Genomic DNA, 18,922 nt, shown 5'->3' on the forward strand with positions numbered 1-18,922 from the left:
CAGGTTTACTGAATCAGGGCTTGTGCTCCATGCATGAATGTGCTGAGTTCCTCCTTCCCCTAGGAGTGTCTAAGAGCTCCTCACCTTTCCCCAAGTATTTCTGCATCCAAGTGAATAATCTCGTGAATGCAGGCTTCCTACAGCCAGTCTGTTTGATCTCCAGCCTCTTGTGTCCATTGGCTTTGTTTGGAAAAGTAGGATGGGCCGTACAAAAGCCATCTAGCAGGCTTGATGTCAGATACATATGATTGCAGGTAATACTTGATTTGGTAAAATTAAGTGATAGTTTTGCTCCATAATTTCCTTTTGACACATTATACCTAAGGTGAAAAAACAATTCCTGACTCTGTCTTTTGTCTTGTACCAAGCAGCCTGGAAGTCAGTGATAATCTGAGTTAGGGTGTTTTGTCATAAATGACAAATGTGGATAAATGTATTTGAATCGTAATTAAATCAGTGTGTTGATTTTTAAAGTTCAACTGGAAATGTTTTTATTCTTTGGAAAGGACCTTGGGAAATTTACTGTGTTGAGAGTAGAAAGATTCAAAAACAGTTGGGTTTGCCCTCTTCCTTGCTAGCAACCCAGTGTGTGGTCTTTGGCAAATTCCTTAGTGACTGTCATTAAAGGCATGCAGTCCCTCAAGAGGTTCCTGGGTCCTCCGGGCAGTTTGCAAAAGTATCTTTGTGGTTAATGTCAAAACACTTTCACTTTTCCACCTGCTGAAGTGAACAGCATAAAGCACATAGGTCTGGTAGTGGAGGCCCAGCTTTTAGTGCCCTCAGCAGAACTTCTGGTCCTGTTGAGCCCAGTCTAACTTTAGCCTTTCAGTGTAAGGAGGGCAGGAAATCTACTCTGGTCAGCAGAAATAGGCAATAACGACAACATTAATAGGTTAATGGGCTTATCATATGGTTTATTCATTGAGAACGGATTGATGCCTGTGCAGAGCTCTGAAAGTGAAAAGAAGCCTGCTCCCATAGAGCAGACAAATGCAATTGTCACTTCTGTCCTCATACATGTGAGAAAGATGAGATTGCATTCGATTATGTACCAGGAGTAGCAATTCATTTCCCTCCTGATGGAAATACAGTTCATGATGAAAGGTGGCTCACCATAGGTGATTCTTATGGTGACAGCTGTAATTACTGGTCAAATTAGGTCCCTGCTGTCTTGAATGGAACAGAGATACTCAGAAATGTTCCTCCCCTGTGAGATTCTGTGTCTTTTTCTTGATGATCCTGCAGCACGTTATGCATTGGGAGCCATTTCTGGTGTATGTCAGGGTAAAATATGTAAATAACATCATGTTGGCTCGGGATAAGAGCATTATTAATGCTTTTCAGCACTGTAATTATATTCCTAGTAAGCCTTCCCTAAGCCCTCGCTAATTAACAATATTGTGATATATCAACTTTAACAGAAAAGAACTGTGGACCTTTAGTCTTTTAGTACTATTTTTCATGCAGCCCACAGCTGAAAACTGGTGGCATGGCTTTCTGTACAAGTGTTGGGAAAACTGCTGATATTTGAAAAGTTCAAAGCCAGCTCTCTCTTGTTAGTGCAGTCCTGTAGCTGAAGTCTGTTTGGTTCCTCTTTAAATATATTCATAGCAAAGTAAGATTCATTGGTTAATCATTAATGTTAAGGAATATTAAAACTGTTTTTTATAAATAAGATATCGTACTAAAATGGTTTCGTGAGGTCAGTATGTTGTCATATGCAAATTTATTCATTTGTTTATTCCAAATCAAGAACATTTTACAAGATTGGCTTTATATAAATTCACACCAGGTGATCAAGAGTTGTAACATCTTTATTCCAAATGAGTTTACTGTCTAAATGTTAGGACTTCTCTGTGCCTTTATTTCCTTCAATTAGAATAAGGCTGTTGGTTTTATTGGGTTTTCTTCTTAACTTATACCCCTGAAGATTTTCCTCCCATGCAAGAATCAGCTGTGAAGCACATGCAGTCACTGATGGGCAGGTTCTCTTGCTGCAGTCGCAGCATTACATGGGCTGACTCTTATCGCTGTAACATTTAACATCAGGTCAGCAGAACTGGACTTTCTCTGTTTGTTCTTCTCATGCATTGCTAAATAAAATGTATTCACAAGTTCAAAAAGACAAAGTAGTGTTCTCATATTAGGTCGATTATAAGTCAGCTGTTGAGCTTCAGTGTTCTAAACATTTCATTCTTCAGTTTGTTGGGAGCCCACGTGTTCTGGGAGGCTTTTAAACAAATACTTGAAATGGTTGAAAGATTTACATTGCCAGTGCCTAGCTAAATATGTAGTCTTTAGAAAAGACATGGTTTATTTTGGCACCATTTGACAAACTCAAATATTTTAAACATTTGTTAAGTTTGAGCTTGCACATTTGAACTAAAAGTTTGCATTCCAAAATTGCATCTCAGGTTACCTGTCCTCTCTCTCTTTTATATTTTATAATCCCTTTATTAAAATAGTCGGCAAAAGAGGTTTGGAGTGTGGTTTCTTATTGTTTATTGTAAAATATTGTCATTAAAAATCAATTTTACGGTAACACGTACCTGATAATTCTACTAAATATCAAAAATACAAAGCCAGAAGTGTTTCCAGAATTTGAGATTTTTTTGTTGGTAACCAAGACTTGATTGTAAAACTAATGGAACACAATAATAGTGGGTCCAAATCCTGCAATGCTTTACTCTTAGTCCTATTATGTTCTGTAATGAGTAAGTACTGACTTTGCTGGTGAGCACAAAGCCAGGCAATAAAGAAAACAGACTGAACTGATGAAATAGAACAGCTGTGGAAAAGTAAAAGCAGTCTTTGACCTGGAACTGATTTTCTTTTCCTTCCTTTGGCAGAAAGGAGGAGCAACAGCAATGTTTATTCTAATTGAAAAAAAAAAGCAAAACAAAAAACAAACAAAGAAAACCCCACAGCAACCAAAAAAACCACCATCACTTTTATTTTCTTTCAAGTTTTAACCTGAAACTTGTAGTGAAATGTAAAATGTTGAGAATTTATGAATTGAAATCACCACATTTAGTTTAAAACCTGCCAATCCCCTGTTCATGAGTCCTGAATGCACCGTTACAATTGTGTTCGTGCTCTGGCGTATTGCCCAGGCAGTTGCCGGCTGCAAAGGGTCACACTCCTTTCTGAGAAGCTGTCATCAGGGGGAGTTGGGCATGTTCCCTCATGGTGACCTTGGGCCAAAGGTCCGTGCAGTGCCATGTTCACAGAAGTTCATCATGGTTTGAACAGCTTCTGAACATGATAGACGCAGATCCATTTTCATATAGTAAAATAGCAATATAACCCATTGAATTGGTCACAACTACTTCCCAGTAGCCCTGAAAAGACAAGGTTAGGATCACCCTTGCAGAATACATGACATAAATGTGTGATGATTGATTCTCTCCCATGAATATGCATGCTACATTCCACACACTGTTGAAAAATATAGTAGTTTCCCAAAGATTTCAAAGAATGGAAACTGTTTTATTTGTTTATGAACTAAGTATTAAAAGAACTAATTTCAGAAAAAAACTTATCAGAAAAATCAAAACATTTAGATGCAAAAATGAAAAGCTACTTTGGTACTACTCTCATTTATTGTCTGAATAAATTTGGACTTTGTTCATGATTATTTGACTCACTGATGTGGTGCCCCTATTTCACAGGTTATATGATCAAGCAGATAAACATCTCAAAAATCAGTCTTTGAGAAATGAGGCTACTGGAGTGGATGTAAGTCTAAGTGGATGTAGCTGTCAATTTAGATATTGTACTCTTTAGAAGCAAGATTTCACATATGTCTAAGTAAAATCAAAAAGTTAATTCATTTCTTCACTAGAAACAAAATAACAAGCAGTATGGTCTCCATCAATACATGCTCATAGCACTAAAATCATCCCATTTAGTTCTTTAATGGGGTATATAAAATTATGGGCTTTGTTTCTTCCACTTTAGACAGGGAAAATTTTCTGTCACCCCTAAAAATCTACCAGTGTGTGGAGTGCAAGATAGTAATTAAATTTTGAGCAGAACACCAAGAAGATTTGGGTGAAATCCTAATATGCATGTGTGGAAGTTTTGCCTGCTTCAAACGCAGAAAAGGAGAAAAATTTGTTAAAATGAGTGACAGAAATACTTTGATATGCTTACATATAGAAGTTTTAAAAACTTCACAGAAGTCAAAGTAAGACACAGCTGTTGTAATATTTGAAAGTAGATGTCTCCATAAGGTTAAAGTTGGTATGCCAGCATAAGGCTAGGAAATTATTTGAAATTTGGTTGTATTCATTTTTTTCATGAAATTTGTGTTTGATAGAACAGGCTACCTTGGTTTTACATTTCAAATAAAAAATTTCTAATTAACACCTAGCTGTTTTGGTCAGTAGATTATTAGTATGAAAATTGATAGTGTCCCCTCTACTTCCCTACTAAGGTTTTCTTGATATAGACAGGACACAAAAAGGTTGTATTAAAATACTAAATATTGAATTACATTTAATAGGATCTGCACCCTTCTACAACATTCATCAACAGATCTCAGAACACTTTTTAAAATTAAATTTAAGAGTGTTTTGTCCCTAAGTTGGCAGAAGTGCCTAAATGAGCATTTGACTATATGGCTGGCCAGATATGGGGCAGCTCTGTGTAGGAAGGCAGTGGCAAACAGTTTGAGGGGCTGCAGCCTTTTCAGTGGAGTTTTCATCAGATTGATAATCAGGAATGTCTGAAAGATCTAGTCCTTGCTAATTTACAGTTCTCAGGGATTCATTCTCAGCTATCCAAGTTAATCAGTTGCCACTGTATGAATAAACGTAAGGGTCCTGTCTACAGCAAAGTTGTCATTTGATGTCATTTATTTGCTCAGTAGTTGCTTTAAGACAAGCTAAAATGTCATATCAGCAAAAAATTTTATATATACAAAAAGAGTTTTGTAGTCCTTAATAAAAATGCTATCCCTGTTGAACTGCTTTGGAAACTGACACTTGGCTCTTGGGCCAAAAATCTGGAAAAATCTCTAGAACTGTGTGCATCTTCCATGGACTATACTGGAGAGTCAACGAAACTGAATTGCACCATCCTAATTTCCTTTAGGGTTTTGCTCTTGTGAATTGCAGTGATGTTCAGCTGTTCAGAAGGGAGAGTGGCTCCCTTGGAGACAAAGAGGAACCTATGGAGTTTCAGGGTGTCTGAAGATACATGTGAAAATGAACAGATTTCTAGGAGATCTGTCTTAGGGAATGGAGCTCAGAAAGATTAATGTGGTCTTAGGGACAGGGAACAAGGGATATTATCCCATGGGGACAGCTGTGTTGTGTGCAGTAACTGAGTTCCAGCAGCAGCACAATGAAGGCAGTCGTGTCTTCTGCTGACTAAACCACCCATGTTCCCCCTTCCCTTGCCTGGTGCACATACATGCACTGCCAAGATAGAGATCCTCACTTGGGCCTTTATACCACCTGGCTGCTTGGGGCCAGAAATCTCCCATGCTGATGATTTTCTGTAATTCAACAGGTCCCATGAAAGGCAGCCAGATACTGATGTTGATCAGACCAGGTGTGGCCAAGAGGGGTGGGGCTGTATGTGCCAGTCAAGTGGGCAAAGGGAAAGAGAGGTCAGGACAGAAAGGGAGAGAGGAGAGGTAGAGGTGACCATGCTTTGCAAATCCTTGTAAGGTCTTGAGATTCTGTCTGGCTGTGTGATCCCAGCAGACAGTGAACCACTGGCCTGCATTTCCACAGAGAATTGGAAGCCAGTCTTTTATACCATGCCCAGGCTTGCCAACAACTAAGGCCTGGCTGTGCCCAGTGTCATCTCTGATTTACACAGGTATTCAAATCTCAGCCTAAGTCATTCACAGAATATGCTTGTTGGACTACTTTCAGTGTTTCTGTACATCCTTGTTTGAGTGAGGAACCTCTCACAGATGCATGAAGCAAGCCTGTGCTCAGCTGGTAGCTGCACCTCTGCTGGAAGAGCTGAGACTAAGTCTGGATTACCAGGTCAGGCAGAGCAGGAGAAGCAGACCCCTAGAGCAAAAAGATGGCATGTAGCCCCCACAGCCAACTTCTGTACCTTTGCAGCTGGCTCCACAGAAATCCCTGGGTTGGGCTGCCGGCTGACAGGCAGTAGATTCACATCTCTCAGTTTTCTTTCATTTCTGTGGGATCCTGAGTGCATTGAGACTGCTCTGGGACATGAACCAAAGCACAGAAAGTGAAGCCACGTGGAAGAGTGGCTTTAAAAATGCACCCTCAACATAAAGAAAACACAACTATAGATGCATCCTGAGTGAAATTTGCCTTTGGAGTTTGCTCTTCAGAGACATGTGTCTGCCTGGCCTTTTCCACAGAGCAGGGCTTGCTCCCCCATTCTGTCCCAAAAGCACTATATTTGGGACTAACTGCACCCATTTATAGTATCTTGGGACTGTAGTTTACTCCCCTCCTGAGAGCCTGAAGTGCAGGAGAAGCAAGGACAAAGATGTACAAACTCACCCTGCAATGTGTTAAGCAAAGGTTTGCCTAAGGGCTGTGCTGGGATATCTGTGGGCAGTGGGAGGGACTGCTCATACCTGCACAGCTACAGCACCAAACGTTTGAATACAGCAACAACCACCACAGCACATACTGGAGTGAAGGTCAGGAAGATCTGCAGTTTTGCTCTTCTTTGATCACATAATGGAGAAACTCAGCTCAATTGCTTTTCAAGCAGTTAAATGCCAGGCTTGCTCCACATTTTACCTGTCTGCTCAGGATAACTTTATTTCCCCAAAGCTCTAACATCCACTAGAGTAAGACTCTTATATATCTGAACTACTTGTGCCTAAAGATAATACACTTTCATCCGTGGGTGTTTTTTTGAAATCCCACAAGAGTTTTCTCAATAGTTCTATACAGCAAATCCACAACTGCCTGTTATAACCATCCACCCTGTTTTCCAGTATTGGCATTATCCTTGTAATTTTCCATTCATTGAAATCTGGCCTGCAAGTGACCAACTTTGCATGTTATGAGGTGTTTTCTCCAGAACTTTACCCCCACACAGCCTCACTTCCTGTAGAGCCAACTATTGCTATGAGTGAACTGCTACCTACTATCTCATTAAAACTCGGGGGTTTTTTTCAGTGCTATTGACATTTTACCCTCTTAGAGCTCTTCCAAAACCACCTGCTGCAGGTGTCTAACTAGGTGCTATGACTATTGCTTTCCACTAGTAGTAAAGCAAGCTGAGGTCTGGCAGGCTGAACCACATATTACCCTCTTGACCCAGGATGTGTGGGAGATACACCGCCACCTGTCACAGGCATGTCCTGTTCCCTCCTTCTGCCCCACCCCCCACTTGCAAAGCCTGTGAGTTATGTCTTTAGTTCCTATTCAGTTACTCTTTTACCTAAATTATTGATATACAGCACAGGTATCTAGCTAGCTGCGATGTCAGTTTATGGTGATTATGATACGGGTCGGTAGCATATTTCAACCCTAAGAAAAAGCTTTAAAAAGCTTGAAAAGCTATTGCACATCATAAATGTGAGAAAACCTATAGAATGAACATACAAAAAAGTAGATTGCAGGCTCCTCATTCTTGACTTACTCTTGCTTTCCTGGTGCACTTGTCCCAGTGTTGTAATTCTCTGGGGAATGGTTTTTCCCCCCAAGACACCTAAATGCCTGTAACCATATGGTTTGACCTTTCCTTCCATTCTTGACCTAATTGGCTGAGTGCCAGCCATCCTCCCAGAGTGGAAGACTAGATAAGACCCCTGTACTTCCTTGTTCTTTCTCTTTTCCCCCTGCAATTTCGAAGAATAAATGCTTGGGACAAAGCTCCTGGGGAAAAGGCCTCTTCTGATATCTTTTATCTTGTCCTTGGTAAAAATTCCCTCTAAAGCCTCCTAATAACTGAGTTAGCTCAAACCCCCAGTGGTGGGCAGGGTGTATTTTTACATCCTAGGAAAGCTGCATATCATCCACAACTACATCAATTCCAGCACTCCTTGGTTTGTTACACCTGAAGTCCCAGGCCTTCAGCTGGAACAACAAATGTGTGGGGAATTACAGATACATGATGAAGGACTCCACAGATGATCTGTTGAACGTTTTTTCTAGTTTATCTTCTTCCAGCTTCAGACCAGTAGGTCTCATTATGCTTCATTTTCCTGAGAACTCAAAAAGCAATTTGCTACCCAAAATCCCTCCCAATTTTGGTATCCGGGTACCATGAACAGATTGCCATTAATCTTCTTTTGGATAAACTGAGCAGGATGAGTTTCTGATATCACTTATCAGGTATTGCTCAGACAGTAAGGCATTTCTAATTCTTGGGCATGCAGATGCTTGACTTGTAGACAACACCCTTTTCCTGCACTTGGATATGGTCTATATAGAGTTGATGTTCCCCTGCTGTTTTTGTGCACATTCCTGGTTTCAAGGAGCGTGCTTGCTCTCAAAGGCACAGCATCACCCCAGGACCTCATGCTCGATGTCAGACCTAGACAGCCCTTCAGAGTATGTATATTTCCATTCCTCTCTAAGAATTTCTGGATGTGGAAGAAACTAGACAGAAGACTATCTGGAGCAGAAAACAGTATTAAAAGAGTAATGTTAACAGGGGAAAAAAAAAAAAAAAAAAAAAAAAAAAAAAAAAAAAAGGTAAAATAAATTCAGGAAGCTCATTTCAGTGAACTCCACTAATAGTGATGCCTCCATCCTGGATTTTTGTTGCTAGACCACGAATCTTGCCTGTCACAACCATCTGAAAGTCAGAATTCCTGAAGCCAGGTAGATGTCTTGTAAGGCTGCAGGAAAAAAAAACCCAAAGTGATTGTGTAGTTAATCTTGTTGGTTTAGTTGTGTTCCATGGTGATTTTAATTATACTGTAATTTGAGCTAAGTCAAAGGATGGTAAGAATAGTGGCTGGGTAGAGGTTAGTGGAATGTCAATGAAAAGAAGTGATTTGGGGGGGCAGATCTGATGGGCTGGAATATTGCTGTGCTCCCAGAGCAGGGGTGAGGCTGTTCTTGGCATTGGTATGACAGGCAGGGAGCAATGCCAAGAGGCAGTTAGGGCTGGCAGGAAGGGATGACAGTTGCTGAGTAGGAAAAGTTATACTGTTCATGTGCATTGTTCATGAAAAGGGGGTGAGAAATACTGCACTGATGCTGGTTAAGAAGGAGGAGGTCAAAATAGGGCTCAAAGATGTAAGGAAGGTTATCACAGGAACAAAACTGCAGACCTGAATACCAGCACTGAGTATCTGCCTTCCCTAGCAGACACTTCTCATCTGTGAGGCTGAACCCTGAATTCATTTGACTTTTGCTCTACCTGACAGCAGTCTCTGCCCTCACGGCTGGAGAAGTATCCAGCTGGTAATTTAGCTTTCAAGTCCATCAATAATTTGATCATCAGCTGCATTTGATCACCAGCTATGGCCTGGATGGACTGTAAGCTACTATTCTTCAATTAAGCAATGTTTTGTGCCCTGCAACACTTTTGCATCAACTATTTTGATGTCTCACATACCATTAAAGACAAAAGCAGCCACAGGGATGAAAATTCTCTGAGCATGGCAGAACTGACTGCTTCTCTCTAGTTAGAGAGCAGGCTGTGGCAGGAGGTTCTGTGTACTCCTTCGAGAGCCAGGAACTCCCCCATAGCAAACTTGTACTATCTCACAGGATCTAGACCACAGATTTCCCCACTGATTTTGAAGAGCTCTTGTCATACCAAAGAAAAGCCAGCATTAAATGTGTGCCACCTTTGCCCCTGCACTTCGGGGAGCTCTTATTGCAGGAGAGACCACATTTCTGCTTTCAAATTTTGGGAGGGCACAGAATCCGTTACACTTTTTTACGCTGCCCTGAAACACCAGTTCTAAAGCAGAAAAGTAATGATGGACAGATTGCAAAATAAATTCTATGATTTGCTTTGTGAAGAAGTTGATCCAACTTTCTTTTCCTTTTTACTTTTCTCCCCCCACTCCAACAAAAGCAGATCTAAGAGTATTTAGAAAGCCTTGTTGCATTTTCCTTTAGTTACAGCACCAGGCTTCATAGATTTAATAGAAAAATTCATATTCTAGTTCCTTCTGTTACCTACTGCATAGATTAGATGTTAATACACCTTTTTTACAAGGGTAAAGGTAATGATTTCTGAGCCACACAAATTAAGAAGTGTGTCATTTTAGTAAAAATTACTTGAATTCAGTGTATTATTTCCATAATCCCTTTCCCCACTCCTGTATATCAGCATTTTTTCTGTATAGACTCTGTGGCATGTAAGCGGTCTTGCTTTTGCTATAGCCATTTCTTGACAGCAGGATCAATCCTGCTCCTGCCAGGTGCTGAAACTGCTGAACTCGCTTGGGTTGAATAAAAGCTGTGGGTGCGACACCCGCGGCTCTTGGCTCCCCTCTGTGGAATGCTACATTTGTATTAACATGTATCTTTCTTTGTGATTTTTTTTTTAACTGAAAATGATGGCCTTTAAAACCTCTTCCTGGAGAGAGGGAGAGAGGTTGAGAGAGGGAAAAAAAAAATACACTCCCCTTGGAATTTAACCTTAATTTGAACCAAGATCAGTGAAAGAAAAGCACTTTCGTGCATTGTTCACCAGCTCCACCCAGCCAGCCCCTTATCTAACCTGAGTCTCTATTGCCTATAGCTTTGTAACTTTTGCAGTAGTGCTCTCCACATGCTCTTACATGCTTGGAAACCAACCTGGAGACACTGTGACATTATAATACTAAGAAACACTAATGATACCATTTTGCAAATCTTTGGACTGTACAGTGCAGCTGCAGGGACTGTCCTTCCACAGGTTTATAAAGGGCCTAGAGTGTATTGCAAATAAACAGCAGTGGCTATTTCTGACCCCTGGCAAAGGTGACAGCAGCCTCTGAAGTCCCTGAGTCAGCCTCTCTGTACTCCCCAAAGCAGGAGATGTTTAAACATAAGTAGCTCTGCATTTCATGCTGATTCCTTGGACTTCTTTTGCCTTTTAGAGGGAAGCAGACAGCCTTTGGTTTGCATGACGTCAGCTCAAGGTCAAATTCAGCCTTAAACACACACATAAAAAAGCAAGCTTCCTTGTTTGCTGTTCAGAGGCGGACTTCCACTGTATGTCTCCTGTTGTCTGCACTGGGGGCAACAGCCAGTAGATTGGTTTCCTATTACTTTTTACTTCCTAGGAAAGGCAGACAGCTGCTCCAGGTGTGGTCCACCTTCGTGTTGTCCCCTAACCCCTATCAGCCATCTGCTCCCTGCAGTAATCTCCCTTTCCTGGCATCCCTCAGTCCTCCTGACTTGTGACCACATGGTCCTCTTTCTCCTGCTTACTGTCTGCTTTATATCCCTTCCTTCCACGTCCTCAATCTTTCTTCCAAGCCCTCATTGCTCATCATTTTCATCCCTGTTTCTGTCATTCTCTACAGTCACAGGCCACCTCCCTGGTTCTCCAGGGTCTCATGTGAGCCTGAATTCCCCCCACACACAGCCCTGAATTCCCCACACTCACAGCCCTTTGCGCTAAGTGCTACCTCCCTTCACCCGCCTGCAGATGTGGAAGACATCTGGCAGAGGACAATGAGCAGTGCCACCCCTGTTAGCAAAGTAGTGTCCATCATCTGGAGCAAACGCCTTAAAATTGAAGGCAGGAATGAGGCATTCACAATGGCCTCTTGAAATAGACCAAATACTGTGCAGCTCAGCAGGAAAGAGAGGATGCCATTAAATGCCCTAGTGGCTTGCCATGTAACCTCCCTTATTTTAACAACCACTGCCTGCTTTTCTTTTAAAGAGGTGTTTTCAAAAATACCTTTTGTTTTTGTTCTAGATAGCCTAGTAATAAAAGCCTTCAAGGAAATACTGCATATAACACTGTTATTGCAATCCTCGATTGTTTGAAGGACCCCTTGGAAAGAGTGTCAACCAGGAGACGGGACAGAGGAAGCAGGAAAAATCGAAATAAGAAATATCAAGGAGACACGGTCAAGCATGAATCATTTCTTTCGGTTGAGACTGAAGAAAGATCAGATTTCACATCCACCCTGGACGGGACTGGCATTTTCACACACACGACAAACCCGTTGGCATGGAGGTGGCTTGATTTCGTGATTATTACAGGGGCCATTGGCATATATTTAATCCCGACTTAGATAAGGGTGACTGGGGGAGAGGGCGGACTTCCATTTATTTTAAGAAAACCACAGATCAGAGGAACAGTTAAAAAATAAATAGATAACATTCCAGGCAGGTTGGCAGTTTTAGTGGATACCCACTCTCCAGGGAACTGCATCCCCGGCGCCTCTGCCGTGGCTGGGAGCGCAAGTGGCCCCAAGGGGTGACGGCTGCTGCAGCCCTGCGGGGGGAGGCGGCTCCGCGTCCCGGGGGCCGCCGCCGGGTGTCTCCAGCTGGCTCCGGGGTTCGGCTGGCAGCGGGAAGAGGAGGAGGAAGAAGAGGAAGAGTAAATCCCCCGCTGTGCGGACGCGCTCCACCCGCTGCCCGCCGTGCGGGGATTCCCTGACCGGGTGCTGCCCGCAGCCCTGGGCCGGAACTGGCTCGGGCAGCCGGATCTGGCGGGGCGGGGGGCACTCAGCCCGTGCTTGTAGGAGCTGTGTGCGAGTGGCTTCCGACACAGTCACGGGCTAACACCTATGCGGAACCTTCAGCACTCTGCAGCGGGAGGGCTGGAGGGAAGCAGCCAGCCGTGCCAGGGAGCGCTCCTCGGCCCGCCGCTCGCCTTGCCCGCAGTCCCGGCCGCAGCCCCCCCCGTCCCGGGGCCGATAATCCCCCGCCGTCGTCGGAAGCCGCACATGCCCGGGGCCGTGAGTGCCCGCGGGGCGGGGAGGGGCGGGGAGGGGCGGGGAGGGGGAAATCCCCCTTGGGCGGTGTGCGGGGTCCCCCGCCTAACGCGCTCCGCCCGGGGCGCCGGGGCCGGCGGCGTGGCCGCAGCAGCCGCCCGGGAGCCGCCCCGCGTCGGGAGGGGCCGCGGCGGCCGCTCGGAGGCCGGCGAGGCGGAGAGGGGAGGGGAGGGCGCCGGGCAGCGCACCCCGGTACCCGCCGCGATGGCAAGCGTCTGGTCCGCCCCGGCTTTAACTCCTCCTCTGAGCATTTCGAGGCGCCCCTGTGTTTTGTAAACCGAGCGATAAATTTGTAATTAAAGCGGTGTTATATTTGAAAAACTTTTTTCCCCCCTACGTAGATCTTTAATTTTTTAAGTGTCCCGCTCCCTCATTCTGGCTCAGGCAGAACCGATGCCAAACCGCAAAGCCTATAGGGCACAGGTCCTTGCAGCTGAGAGAGCTCCAGCCTGTGTCTTCAGGAAATTAAAGAGCTCTGTGTCCTCGTTTGTCTGTGTATTGACTATTTTCATAGGGGTTTAGCTGTGGTTTGCAGCTCAATATTGAAAGGCGTTATTGATACTTCGAGGGAAATTTTGAGAAAAATATTTTTTTCCTTTTTTTTAAATGTTTGCTCAGTTGTTCTCTCTCTTTCTCTTTTTCTTTTTTTCTTTTTTTCTTTTTTTTTTTTTTTCTTGCTAAGGTTACTGGCATGGGAACAGCACTGTCATACTTCACCTCATCAACGTGTGCTGTGTATTTGTTGCAGTCGGGAGAATCTGGCTGTTAAGAATTATTCAATCCAAAATATATACATTTTGATTATTTGTTCTTAGATTTCCCAGTCACAAACGATTCACCTGATTAAGTACAGTGACCTTCCTCCTTCTGAAATCACAGATTTTAAAAGGTATTACTCTTTTCCATACATGTCTTACCTGATTAATATATACCATAGCTTTTATTCTACTCCAGCATTTCTAGTCTGAAGACACTACATACAATGAGAGTATATTTATGACTCAGAAAGCATATTAGTATATATTAAATTCTTATGTGTTACCAGAAACTTAAAGGAGATGGCAAACATTTAAGCCAGCACAGTAGACTGAAGTGTCCTAGCTTCTCAGATGAATGTGTATCTGCCAAAAAAATAAGAACTACTCTGCAAATAACCCTACTATAAGACAATATGTGAAAAACACTGTATCCTTTCTTTATTTTTAGTGAAAGAAATGTATTTTCATAGGATCAAGGTGAGTCTGTAAACTCATACATTTTTTCCAGTCTTTAAAAATCTGAACTACTGCTTAAAAATATTGAAAGTCTCTTGCAGTTCCGTCCTGTAAAGTGCTGTGTATCTCTTAGAGGCACTTAGAACAGCTATTATTTAATTAGGTCTTATTAACTTATTACATGCCAGTAATCCCTCAGTTGTAGCCTTCTCTATAACAGAGCAAAACAACAGTCTCTGTTACAGAGCTGGTGAAGAAATGTTGGAAGGACCTCTGAAGACCTGTTGCTTCTGGCACTAAGGTATTCCCAGCTTTCTTGATCACGGCAGAGGCCCATGCAGTTGTCTCCTCAGGAGTCTGCATTAAGCAGGTGACCTCTCAGTGCAGCCTTCCCCTGGGGAAGCTTTGAGCCCAGTTCTGTGTGTGTGTGTGTGTGTGTGTGTTTGTGCTTGTTTGTGTATGTGTGCTTGTGTGTGAAACTGTTCCAGTGGGGAAGAAACTGAACGGTAGGTTGGTCTCCCCCTGATTCCTAGAAGCAATAGAAGGAAACCCACTAATCTGTGCTGCTGGTACTGGATGAGAAGCTATCTATATCCCAGAATCCTCCCAGCCATCCTTGAGCAACCTTAAGCACCTCTTTCCCTTGGTTATTGGAATTAAGAGGGTGATCTCGGATGGCTTTGTTTAAGGACTGTGTCGAGGAAGGAAGAAGCATTTGGAGATTACATTCACCCACCAGAGCATTGCTATGTACCTCTTGGTTGTCTCACCTATCCATCCTGGATCTTGAGTGGGTTTGACCTGGTAGCTTCCACCCATATGGGCAGGCAAAACATGTTTAATGCATCAACTTGCACATCCCTCATTTGTATTTATTTAATTTTTGAGAAGATCATGATCTGAGCAAGTCGTTCCCACCTTTGCTGTAGTCAAAGGGCACTGGCAGCTTGGAAAGATGACAGGATGAGCAGGGATATCTGGGGTGAAGGAGCCAGGTTAAGATTTCCCATGTCTCTGCCCATGGTGCCCCATATGGGGGTGGTGGGAGACCACAAGACACACACACTCAGGCCCCCCAGGCCCATTTTTTCTATCACTGATAATGCTCTGGCCAGTTCTGTGACAGGCTAAAGCCAGTGTGTTGAAGCTCAGGATCTATTTGTTGTCGGGTTCATTTTCAAAGATGGAAATGTTCTGAGTGGCTTTGCCTGCCATGTGTACACAGGTTGTTCATTCTGCTGAAACACCCAAGGAAACCCGGGGGTGTGTGTGTCCCCAGCCACCCACTGCTTAGCAGAGGTGAGGGGCAAGGGCTGGGCCACCACAGTGCTCTGCCAGTGCCCAGCCACTGGAAAATAAAGAAGGTCTTTGTCCAAAACCTGTCTGGTTTTACAATTTGTACTTGAAATTGGGATATGCTGGTAATTGCGGGGGGGGGGGGGGGGGGGGGGGAGGGAGTGGGGGGGAGGGAATCAGCTGTCATCCCAAATGAAACTGATAGTTTAAAATACAATACTTTTGTATCAATCTCAATGGAAAAACAGAATACTAAAAATTAGATCTACAGACCTGCTTTTGACCTCTGTCTGTTAAATCACGATTTTTTTTTTTTTTAAAAAAGGGAATTCCATTTAATTTGGCAAATCTCTTGTGTTTATTTTTACTTAGCACTGCATAACATTACACGCAACTTTTTGCTCCGGAAGGGATGAAGGGCACGAAACCCTGGAGAGATTTAAAACAGAAAAAAATGCAAGCTAACTAATGTCTGAGTGGTCCAGGGAGCTTGAGATGGTGCCATGTTCTGCTTTTTACTAGAAAGAAATCTGGCATGAAAGCCAGATCTTTGTTGCCTAGGAATTAAGTTGTTGCTGCTGCTTATTCCTTACCTGAACTCCTAATCCCCTGTTTGTGCTATGGCACAAAACAAATTATTTCACATAGACCAAAGGACAGCCTTGTAACAATTAAAGTCTATTGTGTAAAAGTATAAATAGCACATTGATCGTTAAGGTAAGCAGACTTGTAAAGAGTAATTCTTGGACATGAACTATACGGTCATTTAATGTACACTTTGGAGAAGTCATTATGCGTGGGGAGGTAAATTGCAAACTGTAAAATGCTTAGTTAGACAGTTAACGTGTGTGCTTCATCTAAACAGACCCCAGCAGAAACAATGTGAGGTCTGCTCCTACTTTTGCAGAGAACACAAGCATTTTAATGCTGCTTTCCCTGGGAACAAACACCTTATTCTAAATTTCTCCAAATTTCTTAAACGAATAAGGAGCCCCTTCGTGTCAAATATATATATATAGATAGATAGATATTTAAAGAGAAAAAAACGGGGGAAAAACACTTCTAAGACACTTTACAAAGTGGGAAATATTCTAAATCCTTGAACCTCGGACTCTGCTGAGGTCCATGTAATCTCGGTCACACTCATTAGGAAAAGAAAAAAGAAAAAATCTACCCCCTGCCCAGGGAGTGTTTAAAAAGATGAGTGTGGATCCACTGAAACCAGTCCTGCGAAGGTCAGCTTTGTCTTGTAAGAGGAAAGGTGACAGGGTCAGCACTATTGCACATGATGAAACCCCCACGGGGGCTGGAAGAGGTCATCTCTCTCCTCCTGTCTCCTCCTTTGGCCAGTGTGTCCCTTCTGGGGACAAACCTGCTAACAAAGGTGATGAAATTTCTTATTGCCAGAGAGAAACACTAGGCTGGCCAGCTTAAGGTTCCAGGCTCCCCATTTAGGGTGGGGTGGAAGGACTCCTGTTCCCCAGAGCGCAATTTGACTATTGGGAAGCGTGGCGTCCCTCTGAGCCTGCAGGCAAGGCAGGAAGTTTCTGGGAGACCGATGCGATTTGCTGGGCCCCTTCCGTGTGACTGCCAATGCCTAGGTGGCATTGCCCCGAAACAGCGTCTCTGGGGGCTCTGGCGGCTCCCCCTTCTGCTCTTGCATAAGCTCTTATGCGGCTCCTGCAGCTTGCGCTGGGGAGTTTGGAAACACGAGCGGGTTCGGTGGTGGGATGGATGCGTGTTTGCCGGTACGCAGAAATGCGTTAGACACGGGGCTTTGCATCTCTCGCCCATCTCGCGGGGGTTTGCATCCCTGGCCGCCGCTCCTCCTGCCCGCTGACACGCGTGTAATGCACCCGCCCAGGCCCCATCACCACCCGCCGTATGCGCAATGACTCTCACTGCTGTATTTTGCTTGGCTTTGAAAATTAGCCTGTTTGGATAACACCCGATAGAAAACATTTACGCTGGAAGCCAAACAGGCAAATATTTTAATCTCTCATATTAACACAGCGGTTTTCCAATCGGTTGATTTTTGTGCTCTATTCTTCATTTGTGTATGCGTTATTCATTCATTCGCTCCATTCGTTCATTCATTCATTCATCCGCTCCGTCATTCATTCATTCCTCCATCACTTTCCCTTCTCCGCTGGGCCAGCGGTAGCCCAGGCTGCGCCCGCCGCCCCCGCAAGAAGTGGCCCTGGGTTTGTTGCATTCCCGTAGCCCTGGACGGTGTCGGGGTGTGATGGTGCTGACACACCCCACCCCGACCCCAAGACAGGCTCCTGGGTATCCTTGCGGTCCCTGGAGAAGGCGGGAGACGCCGGAGGAGAGGACTGTTTGCCTGCGTGGCTGCTCTGTGCCCGCGGCAGCTCCCACCGCCGCTGTGTCTCCCCAAGACACCGCGAGCAGCGAGGAGCGGCGGGCACTGCGCTGCACCCGGGCAGAGTCAGAGCCAGCTGACACGGGGCCGGGCGGGAGCGGATCGGCGGAACCCTCCCGACACGGGGGCGTCCCTGGAGGGAAATGTCAGGAACCTCCAAGCCCGCTGCTGCCGGCTCGGTTGGCGGAGGGGGAATGCGCAGTCAGACCACCAACATGCCTGGAGCCGTACAATCCGCCACTTAATACACTTCTGCAATTTAAACTTCTGGGGACCCCCTCCTTTCAAGCCGATTTGTGATATAGGTGTTTTCTCATTACACTCCCCCCCCCCCTTTCCTTTGAAATGCACCCCCTCACCACCCTCCCGCTCCCTTTCTTCTGAGCCCTGCTCTCTAATTCTAGATGAGTATTACTTTGCTCTTTTCGTTGGCCAAGCACAATTGTGTTATTGGAGATAATGAATTCAATCCCCATCAAAGAGTATTAGGAGCGCCTTGGCCCTGTAGTGCCTTTTTTCAAACGGGGAATGAAAGGCAGAGAGAAAATTCTCTGGGTAGCCTCTGCGCTAGCAGCTTTTGAAGTGAAGGGAGGCGGGCATTGTTGTTCACATTTTTGTCCATACGGCTGAAGAAAGACCGGCGGCTTTTGATGAGAAGATGAGAACCGCCTTGTAAGTTGAGCAACAAGTTAGATGGCGAAGTCTTCCCGCTGCCTACTGCCTGTGGATAACATATGTCCCGCATTAATAGGGGCTCAAGGGAACAATTGCCAGGGGGGTGGGGTGGGGAGAGCTCTGCTCTGCACCGTCCAGCGGCTCCTTTTTTTCCCCCCGTCCTCTGGACACCGATGCCCCGATGGGAGTGTTTTTAAGGGAGACCCGAGGATATTCTCCCTGGCTCTTGGTTTGCTCGTGTGTCCACGGGGACGAGACGGGCAAGTGATATGCACCGACCATGGACTCTGCTGAGCGAGAAAAGGGGGACCTCGGTGAGATGTGCTGGGTCATCTCTGCTCGCCATTTCGTTCTGCCAGGGCTTCTGGTGGCCGGGGCGTGATGTTAGGTCTGCTGCCATGTGTTTGGAGGGCATCCCTCCTTTCTAAACAAGAATCTCTATTATTAGTTTGCTGGGGGGTTGGGGGGGCGGGGTGGTTTTGTTTTTTTCCC

Source organism: Chamaea fasciata, unplaced genomic scaffold (assembly GCF_029207755.1).
Source record: "Chamaea fasciata isolate MVZ Bird 193981 ecotype frontalis unplaced genomic scaffold, bChaFas1.0.hap1 SCAF_7, whole genome shotgun sequence".
NCBI lineage: Eukaryota > Metazoa > Chordata > Aves > Passeriformes > Sylviidae > Chamaea > Chamaea fasciata.